Raw genomic sequence first — 18,004 nt, 5'->3', positions numbered from 1 at the left:
GATACCCTCTCTTGGGAGGAATTGTTCCAAAGTTTTTGTGCGAGGTTTCTACCTTGCACATGTGGAAGGAAGCTTGATGGTAAGGAATTTCCTTCCTAACCCCAAAGGAAGGAGAGTCCACCTAGGACTATAACTTAGGGCTTCTTGGGAGACAACCCAAGTCTTGTTTTATTTCGCTTGTTTGTTTGTTGCATTTTGCAGAAGGAGAGAGCATGCAACTCAATAGCGGGAGGCGGTTCTATAGCCTCCGTGCTTGACTTGGAGATGAGGTGTATCTCTTTCCTTTAGTTTAGCTCATGCATTTTTGGATATTTTTCTTTTGTAGCTTTTATTTTTCTTTTATTCATGCATTGTTTTGTTAGAGTCGTTTTTGGGTCTTTACTTCCCTATACTCACATGTTTTTGCCCGTAGTTATGCTCTCGTACTTGTGCTGGTTTTGGAAATGTTTTCATGAATACTTGTGTCTTTTGGGGATGAGTGATTGCATGCTTTGGGGAAGAGAGGAGGAGACTTCGGTCTTCCGATTGTTTCTTGAGAATGGAGTTGATGTGAGTCCATTAAGGGTCCATTCTTGACCCTTCACTATAAAATTTCCCTGGAGGATACTGACTCACTTGCACTTCTTGGTTCTGTGTTGATTTCACTCATAGCATGCTTGTGATACTTGCCTTATTCTTGAGACTTTTAGGTTTTGTTTGAGCTTCAGAGTTTGTTAACTTGTACATTTGTCCCTAGTTGTCCCACTTGAGCCTTATTGAAGATTTCCTTTGTTAGCCACATGGATGGGATGAAGGATAGGTTGGAACTTGGGAAGTGTTGGTCCTTGCAATGTTATGGAGCTGAAATAATATTGGAATTGTCTCTTGCCCAAAGTAAAAGAAAAAAAAAAGAGAAAAAAAAAAACTCCTAATCAAAGTTGGAGTGCAAAAAAAAAAAGGAGAAAAGAAACTTGAAAAATGGGTCAAGAGACATGTGCTAATGATGTTTGATGTTGAAGCTCCTTGTTTACTAGTTGGACCACACTCAATGTGCTTTGAAGCCTTAGCTTTCCTTAGGAACCAACCACCTTGTACTTTACCAAGCCAACATTACAACCCTTTTTGAAGTCTCTTTGAATTTATGCATGCTTGATCTCTGCTGCTCTTGAGTGAATGATATTCAGAACCTAAGAACTTGCTTGTGTGCTCAGTGCACTAAATATATATCTCATCCTAGGATTTTAGATCTATATGCTTCTCATGGATGGACTCTTCAATCTTCTTTGTTTTCGGAAGCATGAAGTAGGTTGTTGGATCTTTCTCTTGAAACCAGCTGTAGTTTCTCTCTCCCCCGGTTTTGTGTTAACTATTCCTTGTTGAGCACTTGTTTTGGGAGGATTTCTTGCGCTTGAGGGCAAGCGAGTGTTATTTACGCTCGAGGGCGAGCTGCCGTTGAGTATAGTGGTGTGATGACCCTATTTTAGTAGTGTTTTTAGGGTCATTTCTTTGCTTATTTTGAGTCTTTTTGTGGAGTCTCATGTAGTGTTTCATGCATTCTCATGCATTTTTATGTTTCTTTGTGTCTTTGCTTTGTTTTAGTAATTTTGTGGTTTTATAGGGACTTTTCTTGCATTATAAGTAACTTTAGGACTTGCATGTGTTCCCTTTGATAATTGAGGCCCCTCTTTGCTAACAAAGCTCTTTGAGCTTCTGGATTTTCCTTGCCTTGCGTTTCAAGTTTTCAGATCAATAACTGAAGGAGAAGGAAGGTCAAGAGGCTTGGGATTAATGGAAGACTTGATGGAGTTTGAAGAGGAGTTAAGAAAGAAGTCAAAAAGCCTTTTCCAGCGAGTACGAGCGCCTAGGCGCTTGAAATGGGCGCCTAGGCGCCAGGCATATTATGGAGGGGATCTGGGGAGAGCGCCTAGGCGCTTATAACCAGCGCCTAGGCGCCAATTGCCTTCCAGAGGCATGTTTTTGGGCTGGAATTGGCGCTCAGGCGCTCTGAATTGGCGCCTGAGCGCCCAGACTCGTTTGTTTTGCCTATAAATTGGTTTTTAGGCATTTCTCTTGGAACTTTTTGTCAAATTCACATATTGTAATAAGGTAGAAGATAGGGTTTTAGTTCTGGAGCTTGAGGAGCTTTCTCTAAGTCTCATGATCCAGGTTTTATCCTTATTTTCTTGTATGGATTTCATAGCCATGCTTGGCTAAACACCTTTTTGCTTTGGGTTCCTTGTAAGACTCTTGATGTTTTAATCTTATTTCCTTTTTCTTCACATGAATCTTCTGAGTAAACCCTTGAATTCCATATCTATGCTTTATGTTTCAAGTTAGATCATGAGCTAGCTTTATGCTTTTCTATAATATAATGGAAATTTGTTATAGATTAGGGACATGATATGGGATTACCTCTTCTATGCTTGCTACTAGGAATAGAGTAGGGGTTGGGGTTTGTTGGCCTGAATTGCATGCTTAGTGCCTTTAGCAAATGTTTAGGTTGTCAAGGAATTGAACCTATCTTTTGACTTTAGAGGATTGTCTATACAAGGCATTGATAGATGATTACATAGGCTATAACATCAAGGAGAGACTCAGAATTTTTGTGGGAAGAATAGGTTAATTTAAAACTGATTTAGTTAAGCAAGAACCCAAGGCAAGATCACCATTGTTATCACACACTTACATTTCTTAAGTTTGTCACTCAATCACTTGAACAATCAACCCTTAAAACTGAATTTTATTTGCTTTCCAACCGTGAACTCGAATCTTAAACTGAATTGCCACACCAATTCCCTGTGGTTCGATAATTTAAAACCGGGTGAATTCCGTACACTTGCGGATTAACCAACACATAGCACCTAATAGCTTCAGGGTTGTCTGCCTGTGTCCACAGAGGGTAGTCATTCAGAGGGACTCTTCTTTTTCTGATTTCAGAAGATGTGTCTTCATGAGCTGGGGTAATTTTCTTCTGGACTAACCCCATCTTCTTTAGAGAATTGGCAGTGAAGACATCACTGACAATGGTTGTCAAATCCTCTACGCATCCAACATTGACCAGATCTTGCACCAGGTTGCTCTCAATGAAGAGATCTGATAGCAACCTCCCAAAAGGGATATACTTGATTGCTGACTTGATGGAGGCAGTAGTTCTGGACTTCTTGATACACTCCTTCAAGTAAGAGAACAGGAAGTAGGGAAGGCAGATCTTCTGCTTGTCTTGGATGAAGAACAGCATCGCCTTCTGGCTGAAGTTGATTAATCTGGGGAACTGCCCTTAGGCCTCTGGTTGATACAGTGCAACAGAATCTTGTGCCAGATTCTGAGTTTGGGATGAAGATCCACCACCTTGTAATCAGACTTGCCCGGTTTGTATGTGGTGTACAGGGCCTTGTTGGTCTCATCCTTCGTTTTGGGTTTCAGCTTCGATTCAGTGAGTTGGAATCGATACCCACGTGCAGTCTCTGCACCCAGCAGATTCACGAATGACTTCTCAGTAATTATGATCCTCCTACCAGCAATGTGGGAGACCACCTGAGTGTCATCGCAGTCTGCGTGTTTCCAGAATTCCTTAACCAATTTGTCGTACACTGGTCCTCGAAGCCTGTTGAAGTAATTTTCCCAGCCTTGAACACGGACTTCAGGACGGAGATCATACCCATTTGCAGCAAGATTGTCGAGGTCGAATCTCCATTCTGCCAGTACTTGAAGTTCTTCAGGAGCGTACACACAGTGAACGGCACAGCCCCGTTCTGCAATCGGAATAACTTGCTCTGGACCTTGACCTTGAGCAGGAGCTTCAGGACCCAATTGGCCTGTAGCTTGACCTACTACCATGTGAGGGAACCTAGTTGCTTCGGCAGCTTCGTTTCTGGTTTGTCTCACCATTGTTGGAGCGGTTGAAGGTTTTGGGTAGAAGATGAAGTTGAAAGATGAATAGAGAGCGAGAGAGAGATCGTGGGTAAGCGGTTTTTGAAAATGCAGAAGAGAGAGAGTAAAAACCGAAAGTATAGGAGATCGTGTGTGTATAGTGGGTTTTGACAAATAACCGTTGTTGATTTAAAAAGCAGATTAAAATCAACGGTTAAAAATTAAAGACATCATAGTAACAGTAAATACACGTATCACACACAGGAGAGAAGCACATCTACACACGTTATGACAGACTGTCACAGGGGCACAAGGAACTATGCATCAGAGATACTGACACACGTGTTACTGTCTCAGCTTCAGAGTCAGCACAAATGGGTACATACACTCTGATGGAGTTACCTTCACAGGAATGCCTTGAAACTTCCAAAGTTCCTTCAACTGAACCTCGGAGAAAACAAAGCAGAATCCAAACAAAATCGATTAGTTCGATCACAATACAACACATAAACGATAGACAAAGCATTAAAGCTTCAGAATACGACAATCGGGTACGAAAAGACAAGTTTTCGAAAACGAAAACTCCCCCCTAAAGGAATAGCTCTCGGCCATTAAGGAAAAAGAGCTCCGGCTCTTTTTCTTCGATCAAATCTGTTTACAAGGTAGTTTTAGGGTAAAACTAAGGCAAAGAAACTGTCGGAACAATTTTCGGACAATCCGATCAAAATACGGCCGTTCAGGGGCATTTTGGTCCAAAATAAAAGCTCAAAACCTCAAAGTTATCAGTTCGGAATACAAATTTGACAGCAATGATCCTAACGACATCCGTGACAACAAATCCTAAAGGCACGAAGTCAGATTACGGCTTTTCGACAATAAAGTTTCGAAATGTGCGACAAAAAGGGTTTTGAATCAGTTTTTCAGATCTTTGACAACTCGATCACAATCGGTGATTACTGACAGAGGTTTTAGACTCTTGGGAACGTAGGGAAGATAACCCAAGCAAGAAATCAGAGAAAACAGACAGTTTTACAAAAAGCTCAAAACTGTGAGCACAGAAACGACTTCAGAAACGTAGTAGAAACAGTAATCAGAGGTGAGAATCATGCTAGTTACCTCAGTACCTCGAAGTATGGACGAACTGCACGAAGATCGGTCAAGTTTTCACGAAAAATCTTCTCCCCCAAGCTCTCCTCAAACTCGCGGCTTTGGATGGATGGAAATGAAGAGATTTTTTATTTTCGAGCTATTTATAGGCAGGCGAAATCGCGGGAAAATGAAAATTTTGCGATTCCGATTTTTGCAGCACATTCACCGAAGAATTCTAAGAGAGATTCTGGCGTCAGAAATCCAGAACTCAAAACAAATATCTATGATTTGTGAAAAACGATATCTAAAATCCCAAAAGCGGTGTAAGTTAATTTGTCCCGAAAAACTACTTTTTGCTGTGATGCTCAAACGACAAAACTTCCTTCTGAAGAAAGATTGGAAACGTCGAAAAAAATCTGGCAGCGCGGACGGAAACTTCGTTACAAGTCCCGAATAGAAAAAGCCTTCATCCATCGCTCGAAACTAGGGTTTCGAAGCAAAGAAATTAGTGTCGTCGAACTTCCGAAAAGTAAATACTATCGTGCGTACAGTCCAGAGTTCCAAAATGAAACGCTGGTCGATGGAAAAATAAAGAGAACCTTTAAATTTCCCAAGAATTCGAAATCTCACTTAAAACGTTGCTCTAAAGCGAAATTAGCCTATTCTGGACACGCTCGCCATAAGGCAGGTGTGCAGATGACTCGCACTAACTCCGGAAGCAACTACGCAACATTCCTCAAGCAATTCCTGAACTTTCTTCTTCATTAATCTTTCTCAAATATCAAACTCCTGTCACGCTTACACTGATTCTATGCGTGAGTCGGAAATTAACTTGTTCTGAAAATCCAGGTCTTACAAGGAGCTATGAGCAGGACTGGGAGGGTAGGTTAGGCAGCGTCATTTTTTTAAGTAGAGCTCTGGTTCGTCTTACTTTTTGGACAGGGTAGGTTCCCAATGTGTGGTTTTTTGTGTGGTTCTTTTGATGAGGAATCACAGAGAGTCTGTCGGAGTATAGGGGTCTTTTGTTCAGGCCATTTTTGGAGCCGACTTTCTCTTGGATGACTGCACTTTTGATACTTTTACTTACATTACCGGTGCTGTATATATTTGCCTACGGGCACACTACTTTGGAGTCACTGCGAGTGCGCGTGACGTGGGAGTGCAGCTGAGGCTGTACATGTGTATATATTTGTATATCGGTTAGTTTAGTCGTTGGGTTATATCTTTATTTTTCAATCGCTTTTATTAATTAAAACGAAAAAAAAAAATTACCTGTTTTTCGCGTAAAGTTTATTTTTAGTTATAAAGTGACACCTAGAAATCGGGGTGTTACATTTAGTGTGCATCTATGTGCTAGATTTCAATCAGATCCTAGAGAGACTCACTTAACAGCTGTTAAGAGGATCCTCAAATATCTGAAGGGCACTAACCTTGGCTTGATGTATAGAAAAACATCAGAGTATACACTTTCAGGTTTTTGAAATGCTGACTTTGCTGGAGACAGAGTGGAAAGGAGAAGCACCTCCGGAAGTTGCCATTTCCTTGGAGCAAATCTTGTCACTTGGTCAAGCAAGAGACAGAACACAATTGCTCTATCAACTGCAGAAGCAGAATATGTCTCAGCTGCCACTTGCTGCACACAAACCATATGGATGAAGAATCATCTGGAGGACTATGGTTTGTTTCTGAAGAAGATTCCTATCTTCTGTGACAACACAGCTGCTATCTCCCTCAGCAAAAATCCCATTCTACACTCAAGAGCAAAGCACATAGAGGTAAAGTATCATTATATTCAAGATCATGTTCAGAAGGGCACTCTATCATTAGAGTATGTTGATACTGACCATCAATGGGCAGATATCTTCACTAAGCCCTTAGCAGAAGATCGGTTTTTATTTATTCTTGAAAATCTGAACATGGACTTTTGTCCAGAGTAAGGTATTTTCAGAACCTCTGACCATGGTGCTTCTGAAGTCATCAGATGTTACCTATTCAGAAGGTACTCGATCAGAAGCACTTAACTCACCGGTTAAACTTCTGTGGTAGACAACAATACACGTGTCACTTCTTTTGTGACATAGTTCCTTGTGTCGCGTGGTGTATCTGCTATAATGATGATACCTACTCTCCTCCACTGTGCTATTTTCTGACTAATTATTTTACAAACCGTTGATCTTGCTTTTTGCCTTATGCTTCTTAAAATCTCAACGGTTACTATTCTCACGATCTCACATACGATCTAATCCACACACTTACTCAAACGGTTTTCAAAACTCTTGAGTGCATTGCATTTCATTCACTCTTCTCCCTCCAGTATTTCCTTTCTCTCTGAACCCTAAACCTCGCATTCCTGAGAATCATGGGCAAATCAAGGAAATCGAAGGCAAATGTTACTGCTTCTTCCAAGCTGAGTGTCGAAGAGCAAGAGAGGCAAAGATTCGAAGAAGCTCAGCAAATTCTGAACGCAGCCAATGCGGTCAACTGCGTCAAGAAGATCGAAGAACCGGTTGTGTGTAATGAGGCAAGAGTGGACTTTGATAACATGGCTAGACACGGGTTTGACATAAGGGATCAAGTCGATCTGCAAGGTTGGTTTGGCTATTTTAATCGGCTTTGTGGCCCTATCTATTACAAACTAGTTGTGGAATTCTGGAAGAATGCTATATGCAACGACTACTACGTCGTTTCTCATGTATTGGATAGGAAGATTGTTATCTCTGAGGAATCCATTGCAAAGTTGCTGGGAATGGAGTTCAAACAAGGCATTAGAATCAAGAATGTGGATGCTAATGATCCTGGCATGAGGAACTTAGTCAATCAAGCTATTTATGATAATTGGTCTTTGGAGAAGACAAAGTATGCCATAAAGGAATTGAAGCCAAAAATGAAGATCTGGCAGAAGATTTTCATGAACTGCATTCACCCCAGAACAGGAGGAACTGATTACCTCAATGCAACTCAGAAGGTAATCATGTACTATATATCTAGGGGTGAGCATGTGTGTCTTCCATTTCTGCTCATCAACTATCTGAAAGAATGCGTTGAGAAGTCAAGGACTACTGCAATTGAGACCAAGAGGTCTATCTCCTACATTCCTTATGGTAGGTTTCTCTCAGATATCTTCACTCAGAACAAACTGGTCAAGACTCTATATGACTTAGGCCTTCATGATGATCTGGCTATGTCCATTGGCGATGCTCTCAATGGAACTAAGTTGAAGAGAATGCAGATCATTGATAAAGTTCAAGTTGAACTTGAAGAAGAATCATCTGAAGATGTTCGTCAGAAGAACCACCCTGTTGATGACTATCCTCTCTGGTCTAAGAAGGATAATCCAGCCAGTATTCTGGAATATGTGAGAATGCTCAAAAGTGAAGGAGATTCAATCACTCTCGAGGAATTTATCAAAAGACTTCCTGATAGTCCTCCTGAGGTACCAACAAGGAAGTCTAAGAGAACAACTAGCAGCAAGCCTTCAGATTCCAAAGGCAAAGGGATTCTGATAGAGGAAACCAAGAAGATGAATGCTGCATCAAAATTTGTGGTCATGAGGGAACTAATTCCAGAACCCTCTCCTGAAAGAACTCCAGTTCAGTCACCTCAGAAATCTCAGTGTGATAGCTCTGAGAGCTCTATGGCCTCCTCCATTGGAACTCAAGAAGAAGATGATGACACCAACAGAGGAGGAGTTGTTCACTCTAACTCTGAAGAAGGTTAACTCAGAAGGAATGTCAAGAGGAAAGCTGTCATGGAAGAGTCTTCTGATGAGGAAACCGAAGATGATGATGTTCCTCTGACCAAGAGGCAAAGAGTTCAAGTAATTCAAGTTGAGGAGGAAGTTGAGCAGGATGATAGTGAGATTATTGGGAATGTGCTCCAAGTTATAAGAGAATCTCCAGAAGATGAAGAATCCACCGATTATGATGAAGCGCCCATAGGCAAGAGGAAGAAACTGCAGAAGAAGGAGCCAGAACCAAAGCAAGCATCTGAGAGTGCTTCACAGGTACAAAGGGAAAGGAGATCAAAGATAGCTTCTGATTCTGCAAGGACTTCCAGACTCATCAGATCTACAACCCTCGGAGGTTCAAGTAAGGCATCTACCCAAAGCATTAATTTAGATTCTGCTTTAGTAGTTATTCCTGAACAACCTGTACCTATATCTACCTCCCTGCCAACCTCAATCCAAACAGTTCCACCTCAAACAGAACCTCACACACAAACCGTATCTCAAATCGAAACACAAGCTCCCCACTTAAACATCCAAACTGCTACCACTTCCATTCCATCCATCCCAATTCAAACCTCTTCCACATCCACCACCACTGAGTCTGTACCTCTCTTTAATTCATTCATTAAGGGTATCGCTCAGAGTGAGGCCACCTTGAGGGACTTGGTTCAACAATTCACACCTAAGCCTCCATCCACCTCAAGAACCCTTCCGGTAACCGAATCTGGTGAGATTCCTGCTGTGGAAGACGAAGGAGATGAGGATGTTTAGATTCTAGAACCTCCTTTCAATGTGCAACCAATCCAGCAGGTAGCCTCCTATTTTGAAGATGTGTTCCTAGATGCTGCTGCTGAGTCTTCTTATGTTTCCTTGTCTCACTACTCCACAGTAAACTCAAGAGATTTGAGTTTCACCTCGCCTGAGAAGACAACCACATCCAGGCAAAGACAAGAGACTATTCCTGAGATTGAGCATATGGATGAATCAGATCATTCGGGACAAGAGAAGACTCGTGTGAATGAATCTGCACCTTCAGGGCAAATGAGAACTGAGAGTTCTAATGCATCAAGCTATAACGCAACCAACACTCCTCAGCCAATCATGGATTTGGCACCCTCCTTCAGACCACAAAGTCTTACTCAACTCATTCAGGAATTCTCTGATGAAGCAACCAGAAGACTGCAATGGCTATATCAGGTAACTGATAATCAACTTGATGCATCCTTGGTTGATGGTATGTGGTCTGCCTTCGGAAGATGGTCAGAAAGTAGGGCTTATGAGCTTGAGAAGCAGCTTAGCAGAGAGAAGCGTCTGAGAGTTCATGATACCTCAGAGAGAGCTTATGAGCAGAGGCAGAGGGTGTTACACAAGGTTTGTGAACCCATGAGAAGAGCAATGGCTGCAAGAACTCATGTTGTCTCTGAACGTACCTCAGAAGATGCTAAGATGATTCCAGCAGAGGTTGCAGAGGACAGTACTGAAGAGATCATCATTCATGAAGCTGCAGAGGTTGATGAAGTTCAGATGGAAGTACCTACTCAAGTTGAGGCAGAAGTTCAAGCACCTACAAATGTTCCTATGCAAGCTCCAGAACCAGCTCCACAGCCGGAAGTTGCTCTCCTGGCTGCCAGAATTGATAGGATACAAGATGATCAGCAGAGGCTGTTTCTGATGGTTGAGCATCAAGGCATCATTCAGAGTGAACAAAGTCGGCAGATTCAGGAATCTTCAAGCAGAATGGAGAATATGATGAAGTCTCTGATCGAGCATCTACCATCTTCATCAAAGCCTTGAACCCCTCCCATCTATCTTTCATGCATATTTATTCATCTCATTTGCCTGTGAACTTTTTCTATGTTTTTCTATGCTTTATTCTATGTGTTTCTGGTACAACTCTTTTCATGCGTTTTATCTGAGTTAATTCTCTGTTGTTATTGTTTTTGTTTTTCACTCTTTTTGCTTATGACAAAAAGGGGGAGTACATAAAATGTTTTTGATAAACCTTTAATTCTTTTTAAAATAAAAAATTCAGTTGAGGAGAATAAGTATCAAATACTTATAGCACATAGATATTGCCAAGCTTCCTAAACAAGGAATACATTTTGCCTCTGACGCCTTATCCCAATACATCTGGACAATACTCTATGTTTCCATGTTATCTACTGAACCACCAATTTCTGATGAGTATACATTCTTCTATGCGTATCTTCCGATCACCTCACAAGACTCCGAATCTAGACTCTTCATCATCTCATCAAGTCATAGATTCAGGGGGAGTCAGGGGGAGACCCCAGCTCAGAATCAGGTGCAATCCTAGATTCAGAAGGAGCAACATAAACCGTTACACAAGGATAAGTTTTAACTCTGATCTCTTCTCTCTTGTGTACTCAGTTTATTGACTAAGAATTGTTCATCAAAATACTTGTTTTGTCATCATCAAAAAGGGGGAGATTGTAAGATCAAGATTTGATCAGTGGTTGCATCTCTATATTTTGATGATTACAATTAAGGTTTTTGAGGATGAACAATTATGGTACTCTAACGTTTGTCCTTTTGAGTTGTGACAAACAGGTTCTGATTCTGACCCAAGCCGATTCCATCAGAAGAAGAAGACCCAAGGGTAACCAAAATATAGTTCTAAAGCTTACCATGTTCGTTCAGAACAGTGGCAAATCCTTCAGAAGTTCTGAAGATAGAAGCTCTCAAGAGGTACTGAAGAACTGGAGTCAGAAGTTCTGAAGACCAGATGTTCCAGAAGGAACGGTCATGAAGCAGAAGACTCAAGTTCTGAAGACCTGCAAGAAGTTGGCTCTGAAGACCCAAGCTATTCTAGCTCTGGAGTTCAGAAGTTCTGAGGAACATGTCCAGAAGCAGAAGTTGCAAGGTCAGAGGATCCAAGCTTCCGTCTAACTCTGATCAGAAGCTTCACCAACGTCCATCTGAAGCACTCCAGATCATAAGTCAGCTGGAGAAAGGACAGGTCGCTGTCATAGTACACATCGTACTGTCATAGCCTGTCCGCTACCTACCTCGTTTAGCCTGGCAGTCTGATATTACAAGATTGCCACTCCAACGGACAAAACCCAAGCAACGACTACACCATATGCCTTGGAGTATATAAGGGCTGAACATAGAAGAAAGAAGCTAAGAAACTTTGCTGATTTTCTTGAGTTCATTCTAACCTATCTCTTAGCAATATTTCTTCATTGTTCTTGAACATGTGAGTTTACCATTAGCTTTTCAGAAGCATTTCTTGTAAACCCAAAACATTTTACAAACACTTTGTAAAGTTCCTCAAGAGACCAAGTTTGGTCGGATCTTGAGAGGACTGAATCAAGTTTGGTTCAGTGTTTAGCTAGTCTTGAGAAGATCGGTAGATCAGCTTCTTGAGAGTATACTAGTGAGAAAATCAGTGTACGGTTACTCACTTTGCAGGTTGCAAGTGCAGTTGTAACATTCATTGATTTAGTGAATTGCCTTCATCAGAAGAAGGAAGAAATCACCTTCACGGGTGGACTGGATTAACTTGAGCTTTTATCTCAAGTGAACCAGGATAAAATACTTGTGTGCTCTACTTCATATTCTTTTGCACCTAGTTCTTATCCTTAAGTTTGTCAAAACTTAAAAAGGGGAAAACTTTTGGTTAAAAACTCTATTCAAACCCCCTCTTTCTAGTGTTTTTCGCACCTTCAACGGTTCTTCATGTTATCTGGAATGGCGACGTCTCGCACTTCTACAAAGAAAGGTTCAAACTCGGCAACTGCTTCGGCCTCGCGCACGCCTTTTGTAACGCCCTGATTTCTCGAGTGTCACACAGCAACCAAATAACCAATTTTAGTAAAGAATTTTCGTCGATTCGATTATTAATCTTCAATTAATGACAAAGGTTCATTTTGCGAAAACTCTTAAACATTAACTTTGATTAAATCCCAAACCATTTAAGACCGAACTCTTCCATTTGTTATCTTAAAATAAACCGTACATGCGTTTAATTGGAACGTTGAAATAAATAGAATCGGATAATTGAAATAGTACTTGCATTCAAAATAGAGAGAAATAGTATTCACACCCATGTGTGAAATTAATTAACCAAATACAAGTATTAAAATCCATTACGCCCGAAAGGAAACAAATGAAACCATAAAGGTAGTTCGACAAAATAGAAATTTAAAAGTTCGATGCAAATAACTCTCAAGCCCCCGAGGCAGAAATGCTCTCAATCTTCGTCTCCAGTGCTTATCTCGTATACCTCTTTTTCAAAGAAACCTCTGAGTTTACGACGCTTCTTGGGAATACCCATAACTGGCAGATCCTCAGCGTGATCCCATGCACAGCAAGCTTCAACCTCACTCCACCAAGCCGGTCCTGTAGGTACATGCCCACTCAATTCTGGCTTGTCCCCGTCCTTCAGAATCTCAACCTTGGTTTGCGTTGGAACTTTGGTCTGAAGGTATGAAAAACAATAGAAAGGGGGGGGGGGGGTTGAATACTGTTTTCACTCTAAAAACGTTTCCCACTTGAGATTTTAACAAATCTCTTCAAACACCGAGAATAAAAGTGCTAAGGTAAGAGTTTGAGGAAAGCACATAATGGTTTTATCCTGGTTCACTTGATAAATCCCTCAAGCTAATCCAGTCCACTCGTTAAGACTAAGAGAAGACTAAGAGAGTGAATCTTAGTGATAGCTAAGTCAGTGTATTGTTAGTCACTTTGCAAGTAGCAAGTGCAGTTGTAACAAACTCTGATTAGTGGATTGCCTTCATTCTAAGAAGGAAGAAATCACCTTAACGGGTGGACTGGATTAGCTTGAGGGATTTATCAAGTGAACCAGGATAAAATCCTTGTGGGCTTTTCTTAACTCTTATCTTAGCACATTTATCTTTGGTGTTTGAAAAGATTTGTTAAAATCTCAAGTGAGAAAGGTTTTAGATTGAAAACGCTATTCAAACCCCCCCCCCCCTTTCTATTGTTTTTCATACCTTCAATTGGTATCAGAGCACAAGTTCTGATTACCACACCTAACAGTGTTCAGTGATCCAGGCCGGTGTGAAAAACTAAAATGGCTGCCACCATTGAAGCGCAAAAAGATGTCTACAGTGCAAAGCCTCCTATGTTCGATGGTCAAAGATTTGAGTACTAGAAAGACAAGATTGAAAGCTTTTTTCTGGGCTTTGATGCAGATCTCTGGAATATTATAGTGGATGGCTATGAGCGTCCAGTTGATGGTGATGGCAAGAAGATCTCAAGAACAGAGATGACTGCAGAGCAGAAGAAGCTTTACTCACTGCATCATAAAGCTAGAACCATTCTTCTAAGTGCTATTTCTTATGAAGAATATCAAAAGATCACAGATCGTGAGTATGCTAAGGGTATCTTTGATTCCTTGAAGATGACCCATGAAGGAAACAAGGAGGTGAAGGAGTCAAAGGCATTGGCCTTGATCAGAAAGTATGAATCCTTCTAAATGGATTCCAGTAGGTCCATTGAGGACATGTTCTCCAGATTTCAGTTACTCATTGCTGGAATTAGACCTCTCAACAAGAGTTACACAACTGCTGATCATGTCATGAGAATTCTTAGAGGCCGTCCTGAAAGCTAGATGTCTCTGATAACCTCCTTGGAGCTCACAAGAGATGTAGATCAGATGAGTCTGGAAGAACTCATAAGCATACTGAAGTGTCATGAACTGAAGCGTGCTGAACATCAGGATCATAAGAAGAAGTCTATAGCCTTGAAATCCAAATCTGAGAAGGCTAAAGCTCTCCAAGCAGAAGAAGAAGAATCTGAAGAAAACTCTGAGAATTCTGATGAAGATGAGCTAACCCTGATCTCCAGAAAGCTCAACCGCATCTAGAAGCACAGGCAGAGCAAGTATAGAGGCTCTAGAAAGAATAAAGGAAAGAATGAATCTTCTTCTGGTCAGAAGAAGTCTTCATCAAAGGAAGTCACATGCTTTGAATGCAAAGAATCAGGGGACTACAAGAGTGATTGTCGTAAGCTGAAAAAGGACAAAAAGCCAAAGAAGCATTCCAAAGCTAAGAAAGGCCTCATGGTGACTTTTGATGAATCAGAGTCAGAGGATGTTGACTCTGATGGAGAAGTTGTTGAAGGACTCATGGCTATTGTCAAGAACAAGGAAGCAGAGTCAAAAGAAGCAACTAACTCTAAATCTGCTTAGAGGAAGATCTAGACTCTAATGATGAAAATGAGGTATTCTCTTCTTTCTCAACCTCTGAACTTAAATGTGCTTTGTCTAATATCATAGATAAATTTAACTCTCTCCTGACTAAGCATAAAAAGTTGAAAAAGGAATTTTCTGCTGTCTCTAAGACTTTTGTTGAACATGATAAAATTATTTCTGAGTTAAAAGAAAATAATCATGCTCTAGTAAACTGTAACTCTGTGCTTAAAAACCAGATCCTTAAGTTAGAAGAAGTTGTTGCTTGTGATGCCTCTGATGTTAAAAATGAATCCAAATATGAAAAATATTTTCAAAGATTCCTAGCTAAAAGCGTAGATAGAAGCTTGATGGCTTCAATGATCTATGGCGTAAGCAGAAATGGAATGAGTGGCATTGGCTATTCTGGACCCAGTAGAAATGAGTCTCCTATGCCTAAGGCCAAACCTCTGTATGAACATTTTGTACCCTCTGGTACTATTTTTCCTGAATCATTGCCTGCTAAAGTTGCTAAACCCTCTCGTAAAAAGGGAACTCCTTCTATGCTTAAATGTCATGCTCAAATCCCTTTACGTTATCATGTTGAGAAACCCAAGGTCATCAGAACCTCTGGGGTAACTAACAAGAAAGGACCCAGAAAATGGGTACCTAAGGATAAGATTATCTATGTTGCAGATATCCTTGATCGCTCCACTGAAACACCAATCATGGTATCTGGACAGTGGATGCTCGTGTCACATGACGGGAGAAAGGCGTATGTTCCAAGAGCTAAAACTTAAGCCTGGAGGCGAAGTTGGCTTTGGTGGTAATGAGAAGGGTAAAATTGTTGGTTCTGGTACTATTGGTGTTGATAATAGTCCATGCATTGATAATGTTCTATTGGTAGATGGCTTAAATCATAACTTATTGTCTATAAGTCAATTAGCTGACAAGGGTTATGATATAATCTTCAATCAAAAGTCTTGCAGGGCTGTAAGTCAGATCGATGGCTCTGTTCTGTTTAACAGCAAGAGGAGGAACAACACTAATAATATCAGATTATCTGAGTTGGAAACTCAGAAAGTAAAGTGCCTTCTTTCTGTTAATGAAGAACAATGGGTATGGAATAGACGGTTAGGGCATGCCAGCATGAGAAAGATTTCTCAGCTGAGTAAGCTTGACTTTGTCAGGGGCTTACGCATTCTGAAGTTCTCTTCAGATGCTCTTTGTGAAGCATGTCAGAAAGGCAAATTTACAAAAGTCCCTTTCAAGGCAAAGAATGTTGTTTCCACCTCAAGGTCGTTGGAACTTCTGCATATCGACCTTTTTGGACCAGTGAAAACAGAGTCTATAGGTGGCAAAAGATATGGGATGGTCATTGTTGACGACTATAGCCGCTTGACATGGGTAAAATTTCTATCCCGCATGGTTGAGTCTCATTTTGTGTTCTCTACCTTTATTGCCCAAGTACCAAACGAAAAGGCTTGCAGGATCATGCGTGTCAGAAGTGATCATGGTGGAGAGTTTGAGAATGACAAGTTGTAAGACCTGGATTTACAGAACAAGTTAATTTCCGACTCACGCGTAGAATCAGTGTAAGCGTGACAGGAGTTTGATGTTCGAGAAAGATTAATGAAGAAGAAAGTTTAGGAATTGCTTGAGTAATGTTGCGTAGTCGCTGTAGGAATTAGTGCGAGTCGTCTGCACATCTGCCTTATGGCGAGAGTGTCCAGAATAGGCTAATTTCGCTTTTAGAGCAACGTATTAAGTGAGATTTCAAATCGTTGGAAAATTTAATGATTCTCTTTATTTTTCCTTCGACCAATGTTTCATTTCGGAACCCTGGACTGTACGCACGATAGTATTCACTTTTCAGAAGTTCGACGACGCTAATTTCTTTGCTTCGAAACCCTAAATTCAATCACTGGATGAAGACATTTTCTCTTTGGGACTTCTAACGAAGTTTCCGTCCGCGTTGCCAGATTTTTTTCGACGTTTCCAATCTTTCTCCAGAACAAAGTTTTGTCGTCTGACCATCACAGCAAAAAGTAGTTTTTCGGGACAGATTAACTTACACCGCTTTTGGGATTTTAGATATCGTTTTTCCCAAATGTTAGAGATATGTTCTGAGTTCTGGAATTCTGACGCTAGAATCTCTCTTAGAATTCATCGGTGAACGTGCTGCAAAAATCGGAATCGCGAAATTTTCATTTTCCCGCGATTTCACCTCCCTATAAATAGTTGAAAAATCAAAATATCTTCATTTTTCTTCCATTTGGGGCCGCGGTTCAAGGAGAGGAGAGGAGAGGAAATTTTTCGCCGAAACTTGACCGATCTTCGCGCAGTTCGTTCCTACTTCAAGGTATCGAGGTAACTAACTTGATTCTTACCTCTGATGGCTGTTTCTACTGCGTTTCTTTAGCTGTTTCTGTGCTCAAAGTTTCGAGATTTTTGTAAAACTGTCCGTTTTTCCTGATTTCTCTGTTGGGGGATCTTCTCTACATGCCCAAGAGCCTAGAACCTTCGTCGGTATTCGCCGATATGGATCGAGTTGTCCAAGATCTGAAAAACTGATTCGAAACCCTTTTTGGCGCACATTTCGAAACTTTATTGTCGAAAAGTCGTAATCTGACTTCGTGCCTTTAGGATTAGTTGTCACGGATGTCGTTAGGATCATTGCTGTCAAATTTGTTTTCCGAAGTGATAACTTTGAGGTTTTGAGCTTTTATTTTGGACCAAAACGCCCCTGAACAGCTGTATTTTGATCCGATCGTCCGAAAATTTTTCCAGCAGTTTCTTTGCCTTAGTTTTACCCTAAAACTACCTTGTAAGCCGATTAGATCGAAGAAAGAGCTGGAGCCCTTTTTCCCTTATGGCTGAGAGCTATATCAATGGGGGGGAGTTTTTCGTTTTTGAAAACTCGTCTTTTCGTACCCGATTGTTGTACTCTGAAGCTTTAATGCTTTGTCTATCGTTAATTGGCTGTATTGTGATCGAGCTAATCGATTTTTTTTGGATTTCTGCTTTGTTTTTCTCCGAGGTTCAGTTGAAGGAACTTTGGGAGTTTCAGAGCATTTGTGTGAAGGAGATTTAGATCACGAGGCTGGAGCAGCTCGAGGTTAGGGCAACTTACTATTAGCTATGACTGCATGATAGGCATCGATGAATTCGACTTATGCTTT

The sequence above is a fragment of the Lotus japonicus genome, chromosome 2, assembly GCF_012489685.1.
Source record: "Lotus japonicus ecotype B-129 chromosome 2, LjGifu_v1.2".
NCBI lineage: Eukaryota > Viridiplantae > Streptophyta > Magnoliopsida > Fabales > Fabaceae > Lotus > Lotus japonicus.
This window is presented reverse-complemented; position numbering follows the sequence as displayed.